General features: G+C 40.7%; 1 protein-coding gene across 6 annotated transcripts in view; it reads left to right on the top strand.

Annotated features, from left to right (window-relative positions):
- Nucleotides 1-24,111, top strand: part of FHIT (fragile histidine triad diadenosine triphosphatase) — a 1,489,770-nt gene that overhangs the window by 665,241 nt on the left and 800,418 nt on the right. For 4 of the 6 annotated variants that reach the window (XM_050781267.1, XM_050781270.1, XM_050781269.1 and 1 more), the window contains one exon: nt 17,502-17,584. The exons of 1 other annotated variant lie outside the window; for it this stretch is intronic. The gene's annotated coding sequence lies outside the window, so the exon portion shown is untranslated. Of the gene's footprint in view, nt 1-17,405; nt 17,452-17,501; nt 17,585-24,111 lie in introns of all 6 variants that reach the window. One more of the 6 variants, XM_050781268.1, reaches the window with a different exon arrangement.

The raw sequence follows: 24,111 nt of genomic DNA, 5'->3' as shown, positions 1-24,111 counted from the left end.
TGCCTCACCAACTCCAGTCCCTACCACTTATCCTCTGGCTCACCTTTGTAGCCTCTTAACTGTGTGGCTTCTCCATGCTTGCTTGGCTATTGTCCACTCTCTCTGCAGCACCCAGAGTCACTTCTTCAAAATTTCAAGTAGATCATATTACTTCTCCCTTGCCTAAAAACTTCCACAGGCTAGCCATTTCTATAGGGATAAAATGTAAATGGCTTGCCTTTATTTCTTTTGATTTCACTTATAATTCAGCTTGGCCCACATCAGGGCTTTGTATTTGTTCTTGCCCTTATTTAGAGGATATTGAGGACCTCCAATAAATAGCAGCCCTCCTCTATGCCTGGGTTCTCAAATTTCTCAAATGAATTCTGAAATAAACAAAGGAATGACTGATAGAGGCCACGCTTGGTGGACATGACTTTAGGTCTTAGCCAAGGTGGCTAGCTCTAGAGCTTCTCAAATTCTTAGTATACATATGAATTACCAAGGGATCAGGTTAAGTGCAGATTTTGATCAATTACATTTGGAGTGGAGCTGAGAATTTGCATTCTTAACAAGCTCCTGAGTGATACTGATGCTGGTATTCCTAGACCACACATTGAATATTAAGGTGCTGGCTGGTATTATACCCTCCAAGTAGGCCAACTGACTTATTTTCCTATTAATAGTCAGTGCCAGGCTCCTCTTAAAACCTAGGAGTGTGGAAAAGTGGGCCACCCTGACAAACACCCTTCCTGGATTGCTGGCTTCATTTGCCAGTCTCAAGCGCGACTTTCTTTCTCGGAGACACCACCTGGCCATTTTATCTCAAACAACAGTCCTGCCGCCATGCCATCACTGACTCTCAACTGCATTATCCCAATATATGTTTTTCCATCTCTCCTAACTATCTGAAAATCTTATTAACTCATTTAGTCTTTTTCCCCTGGATCAGAGAATAGAGACTGTCTGTTTTGTTCACTGCTGTCTTTCCATAACCATGAAAGGGCAGTGTTTAATGTATGTAGTTGTTAAATGAAATAATATAGATTAATTATAAGACAGATAAATCATGAGTCCTGTGATAAGACATATTTTTTTCTCATTAACCATTGTATCCCTAGCATCTAACACAGGGTCCGGCACATAGTAGATGTTGAATGAATGAATGAGAACTCAAAAAAAAAAGGGAAAGCATGTTTTCAGGTAATAACTAGTGGATCAAGTTAACTGACAGGTGTAAGTTTACCTAGGGATAGTCAGAATTATCTTTCTCTCTCTCTTTCTCTCTTTCTTTCTCTTTCTTTTCTTTTCTTTTTTTTTTTCTTTTCTTTCATTTTCCAGATTCCCATAGTCTGGGCAATAAAAAAGAGAGCGTTTTGATATTAAGAATGGTGCCTGAGTAGTTACTAACAGGCCTTTTAAAAAAGAGGCTGCCAAAGCCTGTACCATTTTGTAGGAAGCTGTTGTCTACTGACACATCTAAGCATAGTCACAGACATTCCTGAGAATGAGCCATCAGTCCTTCTATCTCCAGCTCTCATTTCTATTTGAATGGTGTCAGAACTGCAAAGCTCAGTCACTGAGTTGCCTTTTCAAGTAATCCTGGATAATGGCATGAACTTTTTGTTCATCTCTGTGAGAAGAATTGGGCTATTCACCTGTCCCCTGCCCAGATGACTATTGCAGATTGGTTCATTTTGACATCCTTGATTGAGGTGTTTTTTTTTTTTTTTTTCTTTTCCCCCATCATCTGAGGCTGGGAAAAAAATGGCTCAAATATTCTTTGACTAGCTCTTATTCTATCAATAGTGACTTGTAAGGACTCCACTTCTATAACTTGGCTGTAACTGGCTTAATGAGAGAAGGAATGACCTGAAATTTGTTGAGTGTGTCTTGGTGTCCAGGTGCTTTGGAAGAATAGCTGTCTAAAAGCTTGACCTGGAGTGTTGACTTTGTTCTTTGTTTCCAAAATGGGTTTGGCCCATATTTCAGTTCTACCTTAGCATCTATCTGATTGGTAATTTGATGTGTAATTTCTACACATATGTTAGTGCCTTAGGACATTCTGCTGTTTTGGTTTGGTTTGGTGTACAACAGTAGGCTCTTATAAGATACATTCAACAAATCTTAAATACTAGAGATAGAGATATGGAAAAGTGCAATGAATGAATCCATTTATTCATTCAGCTGATGTTTATTGGGTGTCAATTATTTGCCTGGCACTGTGTTGGCTGCTGTGTATATAGGGATGGTAAGTGAAAATATTATCTTATTCTTTTCTTAGGAAGGGACTTTTCTCTTTAGTCCCTGGCTCTGTGTCCCTTCCTACTCCCTTCCCGCCACCTCTCCTTCACTCACTCACACACACACACATACACATACTCTCTTTCTCTCTGTCTCCTTACATCAGGAGAATCAGCAACTACCTTGCCTGGTGACAACATGCTAATGGAGGAAAACTCATCATCTAAAAATAGAGGACCGGCTCTATTCTGTCCTCTTTCTCTTGGACCTGCTTGTGGTTGTGAATGGTCTGCCCATCAGGCTCCACATGGTAAGCAGGTCAGATAAGGCCTGCCTGGTTCTTCCCAATACCATTTTCAACCTCAAACAGAAAGAGGAGATCAGGACAGTATGTCACTGCAGACCTGGGGTGAGGGAACGGGGAGACCCATTTTGGTTTCTGGCCTGAACCAAGCTATTTAAAATTTACTTACAGAATTTCTAGACACTACTGGGAACTGCCTAGCCATTCATGAAGCTGTTCTTGCCTACCACCTGGATGCTTAGGTCTGCTTGGGAGGGGGCTGATAGGCAATCCCAATCTCTGACAGTATTCCCAGCCCTTAAGGAGATCATTAACTAATATGTAAGACAGAGAATCAAATGCATAATTACTGTGTCTGTGAGAAGCCCTGTATTAGGAGTGCGTCCCAGGCACTGTAAATAATACAGAATTACAAGACAGACACTTCTATGTGTTACACTAATTGGTTAACACCACATTCTTCTGCAGCAGATTATATCACTGATAGCCAGGATAAGGGAAGAAAATTGCCCCCAAATGGAACCTACAATTATCTGTGTACTGTCTTGTTTGTGTACTTACAAACTGTGCACAGTTTCCCCATCAGAGCATACCATGTTGCAGTTTAGTTTTGGTATTAGCTATGATCTGAAGCTGTTGGGAGCTGTCATTCTTAAACATCTGTACTTGACTTGTCTAAACACAGGGCTCTGGCCTGTCCCCAGCAACCTGGCATGGCAGGAAAAGCAAAGAAAAGACCTCATGCCATTATACACATAATACAGGTGGTTTCCATGGCCACCAACACAGGAAGACTCCAACATCTTAGCAATGAGATGAAGCAGTTAAAGGGGAGTTTGAAAAACAGTCAGATTTGTTTAACAGTGTGTGGGATGGCTTCATAAGAAATGGCATAAGTGCCTGTGAGAGGGACATGCTTTCTCTCATCTTCTGGAGCTGGGAGGTTAAACAGGAGCCCAGAGATACATATGTTTTCCATCTTCTCAGTGGGTTAGTGGGAAAAGTGAAATGGATATGAGCAAGCACTTGGTTAGCAAGAGACCTCTTGTGGGGCAGTTTTTGAGGATCAGAACATTATACTGTGCATTGTTCCCTAAAGTGAAAGAGAGCACACCAGCAATTTGAGTGGAAACATCAGTAAAGAAATAATAAAAACCTTATTAAATGAGAAAGTGCTAGAAAAGTGCATCAAGGCAGGAGGGGACATCTCAGCAGCAGTAACTTGAGAAAATGTCATTAGGGAATTTAGCTGTAACTGAGAGTGTGAGCCACAGTAAATGCATGCTTCACTTGTTCTCTGTGACACTGACACATCTTTTGTAATCCTTTCTAAATGCACCCTCAAAATGGGTTAATGTTTTCTTGCTTTGTGCTGAATTTTATAGAAATGACTGCCTCTAGGGATATTTTAATTGTCTCCTTATTTCTTTTTTCTTATATTAATTCCCCATACAGTTGAAAATTAATACTGCTGTGGATTTACAGAATTTGCTAATTAGTAAAAAGCTTCACATTTACTAACACAAAACTATGAATAAACCCACTAATTTAAAAATTATGTCACAATCAGAATGTTCCCATGGAAGTTGGAAGCCCAGAGAAAAATGCGGTCTTTAGATATTTATTAACAAGGTGATTAGTCAGAGGATTACCATAGAACATGTTATTTCAATGCCAGAAGTTTGTTATTCATGCTCCTAATTGAAAGAGTCAAGATTCTGGAAGATACATGTATTATCACATCCTTAGCTTGAAATGGAAGGAACCATCTCAGGGCTGCCATGAAAAGTTTCCCTGGGTCATTAGTCTAAAGCCTAAAAGTGAAATGAGCAATAGGTTTTCCATGTCATGCAGCAACTCTGATCGATTGGTAATGGCTATCTGAAAGATTCTGTTAATACCCTGCAGGAGAACATGTCATAGTTAATTAGTGACATCTGCCTAGAGTGCAGGAGGAAGAAGCCACAACATGAGTGCTAGGCCTGGGCCCTTCCTGATATAGAAGACCCCGGCACTGAGCTTACCAAGCAACTTTTACTCTTTTGACTGGAGGTCAGAGCTCTTGGGAATCAGCATTTAGTTGGAAAAATGTTCCTTCTGGACTATGCAAGAGAAGTAAATAATGCCATCCTAGAACTCCAAAGATCATGCTGACTCATTAGACTCAGGGGTCAAGTGGACAGGCCACGGGCATACTCAAGCTCTCCTGAGCTCCCTATATGACTCTGCCTCATCTGCTTGGCTTCGTTCACCCATGACGTCAGAGAAATATTTAAGTTGGGAGCAACCCTACTTCAGGCATGTGCTGTTACTAAGGGTAATTTATGTGTGAAACCCTGGCCTGAGCCATGGAACGGTTTCATGTGGCCCTCTTTGTGTGCCAGTCAGGGACATGGGTCAGGGAGATGACTAGAGAGTGGTTGACATTGTGCTTTCTGTTAGAGAACAAAGCTGGGGCAGGGCCTAGCGCACACCTTTGTCTTCTGAGCCCTGCTTCCATGAGCTGTTTCTAACAGGCTTTGAAACACACAAAGGCAAAGACTACAAAGGTAGGAGTCGAGTGATGCCAGCACAACTCTGTCCCAGCAGGACTCTTGGAGTAGGGGTCTCCTGAACAAAGATCACTTGAAACAGATCAAAATTTTCCAAGAGAAAGGTTTTTTTTAAAAAAATTCTATTTGTTGCCTTTTTTTGGGAAAGCAATTGTCCTTCCTCATTTTTGTCATGAAACCAGGGTGCAAATGTATGGGTTACTAATAGCTGGCATGTGAAATAGTATCTTAAAAGCAAAAGCCTTTAAGATTACAGAGCTCAGAGATTCTGCACTGGGAGAACACACATCATTGTTTCACTTGGACTCAAAATGCGTTTTTCAACAATACCTATACATTTCATTAGTGATTGCTTATCAGTCTTTTAATTATTATGTTGTGCTTCTCAGCCCACGTGGCAATGAGAGTTGCCATAAGTTACCCTTAGTAACTGGCATACGCTTGAAGTAGCATTGCTCCCATCTTTGTTTCTCTGATGTCATGGGTGAACCAAGCAAGCAGATGAGGCAGAGCCATGTAGAGAGCTAAGGAGAGCCTGGGTACACCCTTGGCCTGTCCGCTTGACCCCGAGAGGCCTGGCATGGCCACCTTATGGACTCTGAGTAATCTCTTTATACCTATGGAAAACCAAACAGACAGACTCTGTGGGCAGCAGCGATTGTGCACTTGAAAATTAATTCCTTTCTTGACATCATATCTTTTTTTTTTTTGTTCTTCCTGTCACCTCCTCCGCTCACCCACCAGGATGTAGACATTTGAAGTGATCATTTACATGAAAAAAGTACAGCACATAATGCAATGTGGGCAGAAGATCTTTCTTAGCACTGCTGGAGGTGGGGAGGAGACCAGTGTCACATACTTGGGTACAAATCTCGGCTCCATCACTTATTTCCATGTGAACTTGGGCAAGGGACTTAAACTCTTAGTGCTTTCTCTTGTAAAATTAGGATGATAAAAATACCTCACAAGGCTTTGAAGAGGATTAAGCGAGATATTTACATAAAGCATTTATAGCATAATGTCTGATATATAGCAAGGGCTGTAGGAATATTAGCTGTTATTAGTATGGTTAACAAATGCCAATGTAAATGTTACTGCACAAGTTTTCTAATGAACGGTCTCTCCTTCATAGGTATCATCAGGAGATGTCCTTGGTGGAATCATATGTAAACGTTGACCTCCAAGTCCTGTTTTCAGAAATGGCTTCTCTTAGCTGTATAAAAATGTGAAAAAAAGAGAGCATCCTTTGTCCTGAGTACAGTACTTCCTAGACAGTGGTCAACACGGTGGTCACCTTGGATAGAAGGCAGCAGCAACAGGGGACAAAGGCAGCATTACACACCTAGGTGATGCCACTGCTCTTCTTCTCTGACACCAGCCTCTATCACCTTCAGGGTGTTGCTATTCCAAAACCCACCCTAGGCCCTCATTTTGCCTCACCCTTTTCTGAGCAGTGTTGGGTGACCACTTGTATTGAGAAGAGCTTTGGGCTTTTCGCTACTGGGTGATGTTGATCAAGCTGCTTGACTTCTATGAGTTTTGTTTTCCTCCATATGTACTGTAGGGACCATTGGGGTTTAAGTGAGCAAATGTAGGTCAAATGCTTAATGTAGGCTGGGCACACAGGAGTATTCAACCAATGCTCATTTGTCCTCATTGGTGCAAGGCTCTTGTTGCTGTGAAAGGATAGGAAGTCAAGGAAGAGATGGATTTTGGGTCAGTTGCATCTTCCCTCGTTAACTATATAAAGACATGTTTGTCATAGTTTCAGAGGCACCAGCTCCTTCTTAATGCTTTACCTTTCTGTCGCCTCTGCATCTGGGTCTGTCTGTGGTGCTCAGAAAACTTTATACATGTCACTTAACATTTGTCTAGCCTCTTTTGTGTTGAGGCAGTATGCTGACTACTGCGGGAGTGTCAAGGAAGGTCTGTATACAGCTGGATCGCCCAGATGGCTGTGAGAGACTCACTGTTCATTCCCGGTCAGGAGGAGATCAAAAGTAGCTATACAAAAATGACCAATTAGTGTTCCCTTTGAGAACTCTTAGCTCGAGGAAGCTCTTATACAAGTGAAAAGGAGGACAAGGCAGAAATAAACAGTAAGTGTTATTATAAGGAAGGTAATAGCCAGTATGTAAATGAGTATGACCACACAGGAAAGCTGTTTTGAGTCAGTGTGAATCATAAGACCAAAGTGAATGCATAATAGCCACCCTGCAAACTCCAGCTCTCCGCAGAAAGCTTGCCTGCAGACAGAAATGTCCCACCTGGCCTGAACAATGGAACCACGTGATGGGATTCAGGTGTGGGTCTCAGTCTGCTAGCTCGTTAGTGTTCGATGATGCTCCCCAGTAGGCAGCCAGAGCCTCATTACTGTTGGTAAGAGTAAGCTAATAATTAAGACTTCTGAAATTCCAAATGGTGACAAATAGAATGAAGAAGTAATGAGATGGGTAGGATTGGAGATCCCCTGATGAGTGCCTGTCATGGTGAGAGGATGAAGAAATGAAAAAACGATGAAGAGAAAACTGCCATTGTCATTCTAAGAGCTGCTGAGAAATACCAATTTGTCTAGGGTGCAGGGAAATGGGAAGGCATTTGTCAAGCAATGAAAAAGCAGAATTACCATGAATGGAGCCCTGGATAATGCTGTGCTGTAAAACCCATGATGGTGGAAGAAGAGACAACACTTGATTACTTTAAATTCACCTTTTATTTAATGTTTTATAATAGCCACCTCTGCTGAAATTTGGAAGCTCTATTTCGAGACCCCATGAGCAAGGACCTCTCAACTACAGTAAAGTCTGGCCATATTGGCTTTAGTGGGGACATAACACAGAGGCTATAGTTTGACTTTTTGTGATTTCCTTTAACCGACATTTTCTGAGGACCTGGGAGAACACGGGGAATCAGTAGTTTGGGATGGCTTTGGATTCAAGGCCTTGAATTTCTATCTGGTTATCTTCAAGTGTGTTTTCCATATGCTAATAAACAGGATTGAAGGAAGATGTGCATTATATACTTCTAAACTTGTTCTCTTACAAGGTTGTACCACCTGTGGTACACTGTTATGTAAAAGATGTATCAATCATGTAGTTATCTTGTGAATAACACCATTAGATATTGGAAGAATATGGTAGAACACTTAAAATAGGAGTAAGGCTATAGAGTACAAATGACACATAGCTATAATTGACACTGTAATTAGCCTTATATTCTGTTTTAGCAAAAACCTATGAGCAGCATTGCTTTGCCATGAATATTGCCAACAATTCAGGAGTCAAAAATGGTGGAATAATTTCTCTCATATGCAGAATAGTAATTGTTATCTTGTATTCACTTGTGTTGGGAACTTTAATTTGTTCAATGGAAGTGTTCAAAATATAATTTATATAGTTTTTCCTTTGGTGTTTATTTTTAAAATAATATGTCAGAGCTGTTAAAGTAAAAGACCCAATGTTTCTTAACCTCTGAGTGGCCTTGCTCTGATAAAGGGATGTTACAGGAACCCCTTCGGAAGCTCCTGCTTCTGAAAGATCACAGCTGATTTAGATTTATCATACAAGCTTTTGACATCATTTCTGAACTGATGTCCCAATATATCCATAGTGTCTTCATACAGTCCATGGAGATGAATATCTGTGAATCTTTTTTGACCGTATACAGACTATAATATAGTAGGAATTTTGATTACTCCAGATAGATACATAACAGTAAAGTGATTTTCAACTTCTAATTCTCTTCCTTAGGTATTGTTTTCGTATTTAAACCTGTAAGTTCCTCTCCGTTATTATAGTACACATGAAAAACATGGTTTGGATTTTGTTTTGTTTGTTTGTTTTTTTTTTTAAACTGTTAAGATGACTCAGAATGAAAAAAAAAATCTCAGCCTCCATCAGACTGAGAAGTCATGCCATACTTTGTCCTTCAGTGTAGAAATCTGTTTCTTTTTTATTTGGGTTTCTGTCTTTCCCTGATATTTTTTTCTTTTTTTGAGATGGAGTCTTCCTCTGTTAACCAGGCTGGAGTGCAGTGGTGCAGCACAATCTTGGCTCACTGCAACCTGTCCCTGGGTTCAAGTGATTCTCCTGCCTCAGCCTCCCAGGTTGCTGGGATTAAAGGTGTCCACCACCACGCCCAGCTAATTTTCTGTATTTTTAGTATAGACAGGGTTTTGTAATGTTGTCCAGGCTGGTCTCAAATTCCTGACCTCAAGTGATCTGCCCTAGGCCTCCTAAAGTGCTGGTATGTCTGGAATTGGTGGGTTCTTGGTTTCACTGACTTCAAGAGTGAAGCTGCAGCCCCTCACGGTGTTACAGTTCTTAAACATGGTGTGTCTGGAGTTTGCTCCTTCAGATGTTCACATGTGTCTCCAGCTTCTTCCTTCTGGTGGGTTCATGGTCTTGCCCACAGGAGTGAAGTTAAAGACCTTCAGGGCGAGTGTTACAGCTCTTAAAGGTGGCACGTAGGGAGTTATTTGTTTTTCCTGGTGGGTTCATGGTCTCACTGGCTTCAGGAGTAAAGCTGCAGACCTTCGTGATGAGTGTTACAACTCATAAAGGTTGCATGGACCCAAAGAGTGAGCGTCAGCAAAATTTATTGCAAAGAAGGAAAGAACAAAGCTTCCACAGTGTGGAAGAGAACCCAAGCAGGTGGCTGCTGGCTGGCTCTGGCAGCCTGCTTTTTTTCCCTTATCTGGCCCCACCCACATCCTACTGATTGGTCCATTTTACAGAGAGCTGATTGGTCCATTTTACAGAGTGCTGATTGGACTGTTTTGACAGGGTACTGATTGGTGCATTTGCAATCCCTGAGCTAGACACACAGTGCTAGCCAGAAAAGTTCTCAAAGTCCCCACTAGGTTAGCTAGATACAGAGTACTGATTGGTATATTTACAATCCCTGAGCTAGACACAGAGTGCTGATTGGTGCATTTACAATCCTTTAGCTAGACACAGTGCTAGACAGAAAAGTTCTCAAAGTCCCCACTAGGTTAGCTAGATACAGAGTACTGATTGGTATATTTACAAACCCTGAGCTAGACACAGAGTGCTGATTGGTGTGTTTATGATCCCTTAGCTAGACATAAAAGTTGTCCAAGTCCCCACTAGACTCAGGAGCCCGGCTGGCTTCACCTAGTGGATCCGGCACAGGGGCTGCAAGTGGAGTTGCCCACCAGTCCGGAGCCAGGCCTGCACTTCTCAGCCCTTGCCCTTGGGCTGTCAATGGGACTGGGCACCACTGAGCAGGGAGCGGCGCCCAGGGAGGCTCGGGCCACGGGGGAGCCCACAGCAGAGTGGGGGAGCTCAGAAATGGCGGGCTGCAGGTCCCCAGCCCTGCCTGGCAGGGAGGCGGCTAAGGCCTGGTGAGAGTTTGAGCATGGTGCATGCAGGCCGGCAGTGCTGGGGTACCCGGGGCAATCTCCAGAGCTGCTGGCTGGGGTGCTAAGCCCCTCACTGCTGTGGGCAGGCAGCTCTGGCCGCTCCAAGTACAGGGCCCACCAAGCCCGTGCCTGTGGGAACTCGGGCTGGCCTGTGAGTGGTGTGTGCAGTCCCAGTTCCCGCCCACACCTCTCCCTCCACACCTCCGGGCAAGCAGAGGGAGCCATCCCAAAGAGGGGCTCCCACAGTGCAGTGGTTGACTGAAGGGCTCCTCAAGTGCCGCCAGAGTGGATGCGGAGGCTGAGGAGGCACTGAGAGTGAGGGCTGCTAGCATATTGTCACCTCTCACTGGGATTACAGGTATGAGCCACTGTGCCTGGCTTTTCCCTGATATTTTCTACAAACACAAAGCTCTAAGGCTTGATGCTGGTGTTTTAGACCTTCATCACCTGTGTTTGGTTTGGAAGAAAACATTTTATAAAATGACAAAAATAGTTTTAAATTTTATACATTTTTGCAAATACAATACCATGTTTAATACTCAAGGTCAGGTGGAAGCATAAAACATAGAAGTATCCATTTACACCCTATATCTTGACTAGATGAAAAGAACTTCAGGATCATATATATATATACACACACACATATACACACACACATATACACTCATATATATACACATATATATGTGTGTGGGTATATATGTATGTATACATGTATAAATACATGTATACATGTATATATGTGTGTGTGTGTGTATATATATTTTTAACTGGTGACCTCTTTTTGTGTAAAAGGTCTTCATTGGATCAATCAGTGGAAGAAGGGGGTTAGTGATTCACATTACATGAAAATACAAGTCCTCACTTGAGTCATAGGTAGGTTCTTAGAAACTACAACTTTAACCAAAACAATGTATAACGAAACCAATTTGACCATAGGCTGATTGAAAAAAAAAAATGCCTGTGGCATATTTCATCTCACAAAACATCACCAAATTTCTAAATAAAAACCAAAATGTTTTTAATATTAAATATAGAAATAAAGATGATCTCTACATATGTTTAAGAAAGATTAATAAAAGCAGGATAATTATTTACCCACTCATTGCAGTTCAGGGTCTCAGGTGGCCAGAGCCTGTCTTGGCAGCTCAGGGCCCAAGGCAGGAACCCACGCTTGACAGGGCGCCATTCACTTTCAGGGCACACTCCACATACGCCTTCTCACTCAGACTGGGACCACGTAGACATGCCTCTTAACCTAACATGCACCTTTGGGATGAGGAAGGAAACCAGAGTGCCCGGAGAAAACCTATCTGGACATGGGGATAACTGTGAAGATTTCCCACAGACACTGGCTCTACTCAGAAGTAAGTGAGACTGTTAAAAGTGTAAGACTATGTCCTCCTTATTTGTCTTTCCTTGTCTCACTGGATGAGTCAAAGCAGATGTCACTGAGAGTACTGGTGGCACCAAGTAACATGTCTGAAGAACTCTGGAGCAGAAGAGGGAGTAGGTACGAATACTTATCAGGAAGAGGGAGTAGGTATAAATACCAAGTTGGCAATGAACAGGCTGGAGAAAGGGCTTCTTCTTGGCCTTCACTATACGTTTTGAATAGAATCACTGTAGAAACATTCAAAATAAAAACCAAAAGAGCCTGATGCCTAGGTCTCAGCCAAACCAGTTAATTTAAAATATCTCGGAGTGGGGTGTTGGTGAAGATGTGGAGGACTGGAACCCTCTTTCATTGGTGGTGGTAATATAAAATGGCATAGCCACTAAGGAAAACAGCTTGGCAGTTCCTCAAAAAGTTAAATATAGAGTTCCCACATGATCCAGCAGTTTCACTCCTAGGTGTACACTCAAGAATTGAAAACATAAGTCCACACAAAACTCGCACCTGAATATTCACAGCACTATTCACAAATGTCCAAAAATGCGGTAACAAATGTCCATCAACTGATGAATGGAGAAAAACATGTGGTGTATACATACAATGGGGTATTATTCAGCCTTTAAAGAGAATAAAGGATGAATACATGGTAAAACGTGGGTGAACTTGAACACAAGCTAAGTGAAATAAGCTAGACATAAAAGGCTACATATTGTATGACTCCATTTCTATAGGATGTCCAGAATAAGCAAATCCACAGAGACAGAAAGTAGAATAATAGTTGTCAGGGGCTGTGGGCTAGAGGAAAATGTGAAATGACTGCTAAAATGTATGGTTTTTCTTTTGGGGGTAAAAGTATTCTGAATTAGATAGTTATGATAATTGCACAGTTTTGCGCACATACCGAAAACCATCAAATTGTACACTTTAGAGGGGTGAATTTTATGGTATGTGAATTTTATGTCACTTTTCAAAAATCTTAACAGAAAAACAATCTGGGAATGGGGCATGTGCATTTTTTTTTAAGCTCCCGAGGTTTGTTTTTATAGACAGGATCTCACCATGTCACCCAGGCTAGAGTGCAGGGGCATGATCACAGCTCACTGCAGCCTCAACTTCCCAGCCTCAGGCAATCTTCCTGCCACGGCCTCTGGAGTAGCTGGGACTATAGGTGCAAGTCACCAGACCCAGCTAATTTCTTTCTTTCCTTTTTTTCTTTCTTTCTTTTCTTCCTTTCCTTTCTTTCTTTCGATGGTGTCTTGCTGTATTTCCCAGGCTGGTCCTGAAGTCCTGTTCTTAAGGGATCCTTCTGCTTTGGCCTCCTAAATGAGGGGCATAAACCACCACACCTGGCGTCCGGAGATGATTTTTAATGTACAATAGTGAAATCTTTTTTCGAAAGTCACATTTAGACCCTGAACACTCTGGAGCTTGAATCTTTGTCATCATGAGTTTCTCAACACTCATTAAGTGAAACACCACACGAGACCTTGTATGATCTGTTCCCTGCTCATCTTTCAAACCCATCTCCTCACCTGTGCCTTGCTGCCGGCTGTTAGACTCAACTCCACACTCTTCTTTCCATTCCTCTAAGATCTTGAGATCATTCTTGCCTTGGCAATTGCTGTTTCCTCCACCTGGAACATTTTATCCCCATATAGTCACATATAGTGGACTCCTTATTCAAATCGCAGATCAAACGTGAGGTTCCCCTTTTCTTTGACACTTAAGCAGCCACTTCTGCCTCTTCCAAGTCCCTTCCTGTTGTTCCATCTTGATCATTTCCTTCAAGTCACAATCAGAATATTATTCCTTGTTGACTGACTTGTAGTCTCTACTGCTTGCAATCCTCACCCTGTGCCAATACTCCATGAGAGCAGAGGGCTGGTCTGTCATATTTACCACTAGAATAGTATTTGGAATATGGCAAGTATATAATACATATTTATTAAATGAATAGGTGATTAGAGTTTAATGAGGAAAGGTTATTAAGTGTATGTAATCCCTGAACATCTTTTTAGGAGAAAGGGAAGGAACTGGTGAGAATGAGGTTAAATATGTAAAACAAGTAGATGTACCAAAAAAAAAAAAAAAAAAAAAAAAAAGACAGAACAGAGAAGAGGTAACTGATGAAGTGAGATCTTGAAAAGGCAGTTGGCATTTTGAAATACCTAGGTGTTTTCTGTTTATAAATAGCTGAGGTTTTGGATTTTCTTTGACTTGTTAACAATTGAAAATTTTTTTAGTGACATAAGTTGATGACTTAATATACTTCACTAAAAAAGTCTCTTTGTATAAAAATGTTACGGGTATGCTTGTTTGCTTAAATTCTGAGGCACTTCACGTTGTCTTCTCTTTCTCTTTGTTCACCTTGTTATCTTCTTGTAGGATTCCTCTTCTACGGTGGAATTTTGACATACGCCTGTAGATTAGAATGTTTTATAAATCATATAATCTTCAATGTATGTCTCCAACCATTCATTTATGTACCTTGTTTTCTAAGTAATCAAGAAAGTATGTTTGAGAGTGGGGCTAGCTCAGATTGTGTTGTTCCTCAGTTAGATGACAGGGCATTGTTCCTCCTAAGGTTAGTCTTGGGATCCATTAGCCAGCAGCTTTTAATAAGCTCATTTACATTCTTGGTTAACAATTGAGCCCCCAGTGTTTAAGAGAATTGAAATAGAAACCTCCTTTCCAGTTGGAAGAAGTGTCTGGCGTTAAGGCTTTTTCTGATGTCCCCCAAAGACATTCGTGCCTTCTAGGGTTGGTCTAGATTCTTGCCATTCACTAAGTAATGCCAGGGTATAAAAATAGCAGATTATTTTTTACAGTGAACCTTAATATTTCCAGCCATAATGGAATAACAACTTTATTTTTCTAGTTAAAAGGAAACACACTTTTATTCTTTTAACCAAGAGAACAGTGTTTCTTTTTCATTGTGTCTGACTTCCTGGTTGCCTAGGAGACATTAATTTTCATGGTAGATTGTTTTATCTAGGACATTTAGAAGAAGTTATTTCCCTTTATATTGTATTCCTAAGTAATGACAAATTTTTATTAGAGATTTGGAGAATTAGAGAATGCCTGTTATTAACAAAGTTTTGGGGAAATGGGACTTCTTTCTATACTACTGTTGGATGTAAACTATTGACTACATTTCCTGAGAGATATTTAGTAGTTCATATCAGTAGCCTTGATGGTTCAATATACTTTGAACTCAGTGATTCCCAAATCTAGGAATTAATGCATGAGAAGTAATCAAAGAGATGCATAAATGTTGATGTGTGAAGGACCTTCCTCATCAGGTTGTCAGGATTAAGTAACATATCATATAAATTGCTTAGAAAGATGAAAGTACTAAGTACTTAGCTGTTATTTCTGTTATTTAATCAGATGCTAGTTTTTGACACTGTTGTACCTCTAATATGGAGAGATAATAGTGACCCAATGGCAGTAAGGTGCCAAATACATGATTTTCTTTGTATTTATGTAGCTGTTACATACCGTTTTTGTGATAAGCATTATATTGAGCAACTTAACAATATTCGCTTATATATTAGTTGACAATTAACAATTGTTTATTGCATAAAATTAGGCATTACTTTTTGCCAAGGCAAAATACACCCATATTGTGACTAGCACTTATCAAATATTTAAATGCTTTATGTGTGGTCCTTGAGAAGAAGGTACTGTTGTCATCTTCATTTCACAAATTTATAAAAGCTGAGGAACTTGCCTAAGTTCATAAAATGAATTGGAAAGAACATAGAATCGGAAGCCGTGTTTGTCCATTCCCAGTGCTGTGTTAGCCACATTGTTGCAGAGATTGTTGGAGTCAGAGAATGATGAAGTTTAGGAATTTGTTTTTTGAGAAAGTTCTCAAGATGATCTTAATAGACCTAGTTTTAAAACTAGTGCTCTGAGATGTGCTTCTCAAACCTTAATGTGCAAACAGCCTAGCTGGGGATCTTGTTAAAATACAGGTTGATGCATTACGTCTAGGCTGGGGCCTGGGAATCTACATTTCTTACAACTCTCAAGTGATGCTGTTGTTGCTAGTCAGAGGAACACATTTTGAGTAGCCAGGCAAGGGAAATATGCACTCTTTTTCTTCCAAAAACATCATTTGCTATAGAAAAGAGAAATCATGAAATGGGATGGAAAGGTTTTTAGTTAATCTGTTGATTAAAATTTGACGTCTTCATGAGCTTGGTTTCTTAGGTGCATTGCTGAAGTCCTGAGTTTCTTAAACTTTGGCCAGTGGGTTTTGAAGGGCCCTTATATTCTCAAAAACTTTATGTTTATTTTTCTCTATTTGATGAAATAATATGAAAATGACAGATATAGGCTTATATTCTAAATCAGCTGCTTGCTATCTTAGAGTACGGCTATGTGGCTTTAGTGCAAAGGGATTGCCTAAAGTGACAGAGTTATTATTAATTCAGTATTTCCCAAATCGGGGCCGGCCCTGAAGTCTTACATTCCCAAGTTTAAGAAATCCTTGAATAATATCCTCTATAAAGAGCCAGGATACCCACTGTATTAGTCAGGTTTCTTCAAGTGGGGAACTAATGGGACACACACACACACACACACACATATATATACACACACATACACATATATAGGGGAGTTTATTAACTTACACGATCCCAAGGTCCCACAGTAGGCTGTCTGCAAGCTGAGGAGCAAGGAGAGTCAGAGTCCCCAAACTTAAGAACTCAGAGTCCGATGTTTGAGGGCAGGAAGCATCCAGCACAGGAGAAAGATGTAGACTGGGAGGCTAAGCCCATCTCTCTCTCTCTCGTGTTTTTTCCTCCCTGCTTTATATTCACTGGCAGCTGATTAGATTGTGCCCACCAGATTAAGGGTGGATCTGCCTTCCCCAGCCCACTGACTCATGTTAATCTCTTTTGGCAACACCCACACAGATACATCCAGGATTAATACTTTGTATCCTTCAATCCAATCAAGTTGATATCCAGTATTAACCATCACACCCCCTAAGTTTCAGAAGAAGTTTGAATAAGCCACTTAACTTGTTGGACATACTTGATATCTCTAAAATGAGAGGGCTAGACATACATGATCTCTTACGTTCTATTCTGCTACAAACTTCTAGAATTTTTTTGGAGCAAGGTTTGAAGCATTTGGCAGTTATTTTAGGTGGACGTTAACATAACATTTGAAAGCAAATCCGGAAAAAGAATCTGCCCTACCCTGAGGTGAGCTATTGTCAGCTCCTGTTCACAGCTTGGAGATTTCACATTTTGGGGCCTGCATTTGCTTCTGTGGCATTGAACCTTACTCTACTACAAGTTAGGTTGCCTATCTAGCCCTGTCAAAAAAATGACTGAACACATCCACTGAGTCACACACAAGAGGATAGTAGAGATCTTTTCATTGTTTAAGTAAGCAGAATAAAGATTAAGCTCTAAAAGTGTTATGCTACCAGCTGGTGAGAATTACAGGAGATAGGGATATAAAGGTGGTTTATAGGCACGAGAGAGAGAGAGTACAAATATGTCATAATGTGTCTGGAATTGGCAGGTTCTCGGTCTCGCTGACTTCAAGAATGAAGCCGCAGACCCTCATGGTGAGTGTTGCCGTTCTTAAAGATGGTGTGTCCGGGGTTTGTTCCTTCAGATGTTCAGATGTGTCCACCGTTTTTTCCTGCTGGTGGGTTCGTGGTCTCGCTGACTTCAGGAGTGAAGCTGCAGACCTTCGAGGTGAGTGTTACAGCTCTTAAAGGCGGTGTGTCTGGAGTTGTTCATTCTTCCCAGTGGGTTCGTGGTCTCGGTGGCTTCAGGAGTGAAGCTACAGACTTTCGCCGTGAGTGTTACAGCTCATAAATGTGGTGTGGACCCAAAGAGTGAACAACAGCAACATTTATTGTAAAGAGCAAAAAAATAAAGCTTCTACAGTGTGGAAGGCAACCGGACCCTGCGTTTATTTGCTTATCTGACCCCACCCACATTCTGCTGATTGGTCCATTTTACAGAGAGCTGATTGGTCTATTTTACAGAGAACTGATTGGTCCATTTTACAGAGAGCTGATTGGTCCATTTTGACAGAGTGCTGATTGGTGTGTTTATGATCCTTTAGCTAGACACAGAGTGCTAGAAGGAAAAGTTCTCCAAGTCCCTACTAGGTTAGCTAGATACAGAGTACTGATTGGTGTGTTTACAATCCTCTAGCTAGACATAGAGTGCTGATTGGTGCATTCACAATCCCTCAGCTAGACATAAAGACTCTCCAAATTTCCACTAGACCCAGGAACCCAGCTGGCTTCACCTAGTGGATCCCACACCAGGGCCACAGGTGGAGCTGCCCGCCAGTCCTGTGCCGTGTGCCCACACTCCTCAGCCCTTGGGCAGTTGATGGGACTGGGCGCCGCAGAGCAGGGGGTGGCACTCATCGGGGAGGCTCGGGCTGCACAGGAGCCCATGGCAGGCGGAGAGGCTAGCTTGGGCATGGCAGGCTGCAGGTCCTGAGCTGTGCCCTGTGGGGAAGCAGCTGACACTCAACGAAAATTTGAGCTCAGCGCCTAGCGGGCCGGCACTGCTCAGGGACCTGGAGCACCCTCTGCAGCTCCTGGCCCAGGTACTAAGCCCCTCACTGCCCAGGCCCAGCGGTGCCAGCCGGCTGCTGCAAGTGTGGGGTCCACCGAGCCCACACCCACCCAGAACTCACGCTGGCCCACGAGCACAGTGCACAGCCACAGTTCCCAACAGGGCCCCTCCCTCCACACCTCCCCACAAGCAGAGGGAGCCGGCTCCAGCCTCAACCAGCCCAGAGAGGGGCTCCCACAGTGCCCTGGCAGGCTGAAGGGCTCCTCAAGCGCCACTAGAGTGGACGCGGAGGCCGAGGAAGCGCCAAGAGCGAGGGCTGCTAGCATGTTGTCACCTCTCAGTAAGAGAGAGGTAGCAAGAGGCTACATTTTATGGCTGAAAAGTGGGAAATGGAGACTCATTTAAGAATGTTGAAATCATGTTTTTAGTCCCAAATAAAAGAAGTTATTACCAAAAAATATAAAGAAAAAAGTAATTGTCTCGAAATGTGAGACCTTGGTTTTCATTTATGTATCTACTTCTTTTGTTTGTTTATAAAGCGAGAGTAGGGTTCAATTACCATTTCGAGAGTAAACCAAGTTCCTTGTATTTCCTTCTTGGCTAATGCTCACTAACAAGTCTAAGGGCCTAAACCTTGGACTGAGTTTCTTAACCCAGTACTTGCTTCTCTGGATTACAGAAGCTACCATCTCCATATTTGCTAAGAAACAGTTCCCTGAAGATGATTTTCCCCTGAAAATTCCACAGAATACTGGTACATCTAGTCTTTGTTTGGTAGAAAGATTCAGCAATTTTACGTTAGCTTAAAATAAAATTGCTTTCTGCCATTTTCATGTGAGAGGAAAGTATGTAATATTTATCTCAGTCTTGCAGACAGTTTCAGATCCTGGAGATGAACAAATTTTCCCATCAAACTCTTGACTTTTAATCTTTTTCATGCTTTTGTACCTTTTAGAGTTCCTAGAATATTTTTCTTCTTCATTGAAATTAAAACTTGAAGAAATACGTGTATTAGCAGCATATATGGGGATAATTTACCACAATTAAAAAAGAGATAGACTTAGATTTGGGTAGGGAAAGAGAAAAAAAATTAGTATTTAAGGATACCTACATCACGTGGCAGACAAGAAAACATGCTTTCCATACTTTATTATCTACTATTTTCAAATGAAGTATCTGAGGATTAGAAGGTTCAGTGAATCCTGGAAGATCAGAAAGAGAGTGGCAGAACTGAGACTCTTTATCCACTCAAAAGTGTAGCAGAGCTTTGAGGAAAAGGGAGGGCTAAAGGCCAGAAAGGGAAAGTAAGATTCAAAAGAGGCAGGTGGTGCTGGAGGCCACAGCTGCCTGGCGAGAAGGGCATGTCCTTACATCTTTGTAAACAAGATAAATGAAAATACAATCACTAGAGTAAGTGGGGGGAGAGGCATGGTGGGTAAAAAAGCATATAAATCATTATTTGAAATTATAACAATATCAATTCATAGAAGTTAGGGCATCGGGAAGATGGGGTATGATATCTGGAAGAGATGAAAGGAGGTAAGAATATACTAAGGATAAAGATATTGATCTGCTTTAAAATATTGAGCATTATTATGGATAGAATAAGAATAACCACTATTGAGGCCGGGCGCGGTGGCTCAAGCCTGTAATCCCAGCACTTTGGGAGGCCGAGACGGGCGGATCACGAGGTCGGGAGATCGAGACCATCCTGGCTAACATGGTGAAACCCCGTCTCTACTAAAAAATACAAAAAACTAGCCGGGCGAGGTGGCGGGCGCCTGTAGTCCCAGCTACTCGGGAGGCTGAGGCAGGAGAATGGCGTAAACCCGGGAGGCGGAGCTTGCAGTGAGCTGAGATCCGGCCACTGCACTCCAGCCTGGGCGGCAGAGCGAGACTCCGTCTCAAAAAAAAAAAGAATAACCACTATTGAAATAAAAATAGAATGTATAATTTTCGTACTCATGGGGAAAGAAAAATCAGACCTAACCTGTGGAAGGTAGACAGGAGACAAAGTGAAGTGAAACAAACGAAAAGATGAAATAAAATGTCTGAAGTAAGCTCAAAGAATAATCAGCGTAAATGTGTAGTGGTTAAACTTATCCAGCAGATTCTTTAACGGATAGAAAGCAAGATGCTATAGTATTTTATTTATAAAAAATTTCAAGAGAACAGTAAGGCAATGGAAAAATGTATAAAAATGTATACTTGTCAAATACAAAGAAGAAAAAGGAACAAGACCAAGGGAGTGAAATGAATATGAACATATCCACATGTAATAATGTAGCTTTGAGGTACAGAAAACAGTGATTTATGGTGTAAGACATTGATTTAGCAAATGTAGTTAGAAATTTAGCACAGTCCTCTCAGAAACCAATGAAGCAATGAGACAAAAAGACAGATTTGGATAACAATTTGATCTCTCATGTATATAGAACTTATTCAACAAAAGCAGAGCATACTTTATTTCAGAAGGCATGTGGATTAGACACAAGCTTCAACTTTCAATGAGTCAGGAAGCCTCAAATTCTACAAAATCAACAGCATAGAGGTTCTCTAACAACAGTGCTATGAAATCAGACACTATTAACAAAAAGATAGCAAAAACATCCCACATATCTGGAAATGAAAAGACATACTATGAAATAACCGTCAGGTTAAATAGGAAATAACAAGAATAGCAAAGTTTTAGAGCTGAGTGATAATAAAAGCACAGTAGGTGAGAGATAGAGCTAATGGAATACTTTCAAGGCAATATATAGCTTTTGTTACACAAGAGAAAAACACAAAGTCTGGAATCCTATAAGCCCAAGGTTTGACTCAAGTAACTAGAAAAACTGCCACATAGTAAATCCAAAGAAACAATAAAGGAAAACAAATCAGAGGAAAGAAATACAAATGCAGTAATAAAGTAAAAATAATTAATAAAAGCCAAAGAAACAGAAGTTCATTATTTGAAAAACTTACTAGGATAGGTCTTACTTTTGAATAACAGACAAAGAAAAAACATCTCCATGTACCACGATAAACACAATAGGGAAAAGGTACAAGAAATAATTATAGATTACATTTTTAAATCCAGTAAAAAGAATATAAGTTTTTACCAGTATTATGTGAAAAGGATATATGGCTAAGAAACTGATACAAGAAAAAAATCTTAAGTAAATCAGAAAACAATAAATGGTAATGATTATCAAAACTTAGTCCTTCCTGGCACAGGACAAAAGACACAGTTTGACAAAAGAGTTTTGTTTAACTCTCATGAAACAGAAAATGCTTGTTTAATAAACTCCCTTTGGAACAAAAAAGAAAAACCAAGCTATTATGTTTGATCTTGATAACAAAAACTAGATAGATTGGTTGGGCACAGTGGCTCATGCTTGTAATCCCAGCACTTTGGGAGGCTGAGGCGGATGGATTACTTGAAGTTAGGAGTTCGAGACCATCCTGGCCAATGTGTTAAAATGCTGTCTCTACTAAAAATACAAAAATTAGCTAAGTGTGGTGGTGGGTGCCTGTAATCCCAGCTACTTGGGAGGCTGAGGCAGGAGAATCGCTTGAACCAGGGAGGCAGAGGTTGCAGTGAGCCCAGATCATGCTGCTGTGTCCAGCCTGAACAACAGAGTGACACTCCGTTTCCAAAAAAAAAAAAAAAAAAAAAAATTGAGAAATTATTGGCCAACTTCACTTATGACTTTCGAAAGGCTAAGAATCCAAATCTAGCAGTATATTAAAAAATAATACTTTGTGACTGAGTTGAATTAATCATAATAAGGAAAGAATAGTGAAGTATTATTTTTAAATTTGCTAATGTAGTTTACCACATTAATGACACAGAACAAGCAATTGCATCATCAGTGATATAGGAAAAGCATTTCATGAAACCAATTTTTAAAAGAAATGGTGTGAACTCTTAGAAAACTTGAAATAGAAGGGATATTTTTAGCTTGATTAAAGGCTCCTATTTAAAACCTAGAGTAGACATCATTTGTAATACAAAAAAAAAAAAAAAAAGTTTAAACTCAGCCCTCTTAAGGTCAGGAACAAGACAAGGATGCCTGTGTTACTTTTGCTTCTCAACACATTACCAGATACCTGACCAACGCAGTACAACAAAGAAACACAAAAGTAGGAAAATTGCAATGAAAGATATGATTGTCATTATTTCTAAGTGAAATTATATATATAAAAACAAAGAGAAGGCTGAGCGTGGTGACTCACGCCTGTAATCCCAGCACTTTGGGAGGCCAAGACGGGCGGATCATGAGGTCAGGAGATGAAGACTGTCCTGGCTAACATGTTGAAACCCCGTCTCTACTAAAAACACACACACACACACAAATTAGCCGGGCGTGGTGGCAGGCACCTGTAGTCCCAGCTACTCTGGAGGCTGAGGCAGGAGAATCCCTTGAACCCGGGAGGCGGAGCTTGCAGTGAGCCAAGATCGCGCCACTGCACTCCAGCCTGAGCGACAGAACAAAACTCTCTAAAATCAAAACAAAACAAAATGACAACAAAAAAGAATCAGCAGAAACCATTAGAAGCAATGCAAGAGTTCAGCTAGATTGTCAGCTATAAGAACATAGAAAAATCAATAGCTTTCTACTGTATCGGGAGTAACTAATTATAAACTATGGCAATAATAAGGTACCATTTATAATAGTGACATAAACTAAAAGCTATCTAGGAATAAATCTAAGATAGAATGCATAAAACATATAAGGGAAATTTAAAACTCTATTACAAGAGTTTTATTATGGTCTTAAAGAGCATAAATGCAGCATTCATAAATGGCTCCATTGAATATTGTGACGATGTCACATTCCCTTCTCCCCTCTTACAATTTAAATTCAGTCTCATCAACATCTAAGAATTTTTTTTTGAAAGGGGCAGAGTGGAGGCTAAAATTTATATGGGATAATAAATACAGAAAGAGGATCTCTGTTTTTTCTTTAGACATTAGCAATATAGAGCAGGAGTTGGCAAACTCCCCCTATAAACCAAATCTGGGCTGCTGCCTGTTTTTTCAAATAAAGTTTTACTGGGGCCCAGCCACACCTACTCATACTGCTTTCATGTTGCCATGACAAAGTAGAGTAATTGCAGCAGACACTGTGTGGCCTGCTGTGTCTGGTCCTTTACAGAAAAGAGAAAAAAAAAAAAAAATGTGCGACCTCTGTCTACAGCATCTGGCTCTTACGCAGAAAAGAAAGGCGTCTAGACTTATTCCTGTGTGTATACGGGAACTTAAAACTGTAATCATTCCCAGGAATTGGTACTAGGAAAATTGGCTCACAAAAAGAAAAATGAAGCTGTTTCTGCATTTCATACTATAAACAAAGCTCCAAGTGGAATAAATACCTAAATGTTAAGGATGAAAATATAAAGTCAATAGAAGAAAATATAGAAATATATATATTTGCAACCTTATGGTAGAGAGGGATTTGTTCTGAGAGATTTGCAGAGCACAAACTATAAAAAAAAAAATTGATGTACTTGGAATACATCAAAATGAATGATTTCTGTTCAATGGAGGGAACAACAGAGAAATTAACAGATGGTGAAAATATAATTATTGTGTTTAATAGACCATGATCAATATTTAGAATATACAAGGGACTGTACAAAATTAGAAAATTGAAGGGAGGAGAGCAATATGAAAGAGGACAAAGTATATGAATTGG

This window comes from Macaca thibetana, chromosome 2 (genome assembly GCF_024542745.1).
Source record: "Macaca thibetana thibetana isolate TM-01 chromosome 2, ASM2454274v1, whole genome shotgun sequence".
In the NCBI taxonomy this organism is placed as follows: Eukaryota; Metazoa; Chordata; class Mammalia; order Primates; family Cercopithecidae; genus Macaca; species Macaca thibetana.
This window is presented reverse-complemented; position numbering and strand designations above follow the sequence as displayed.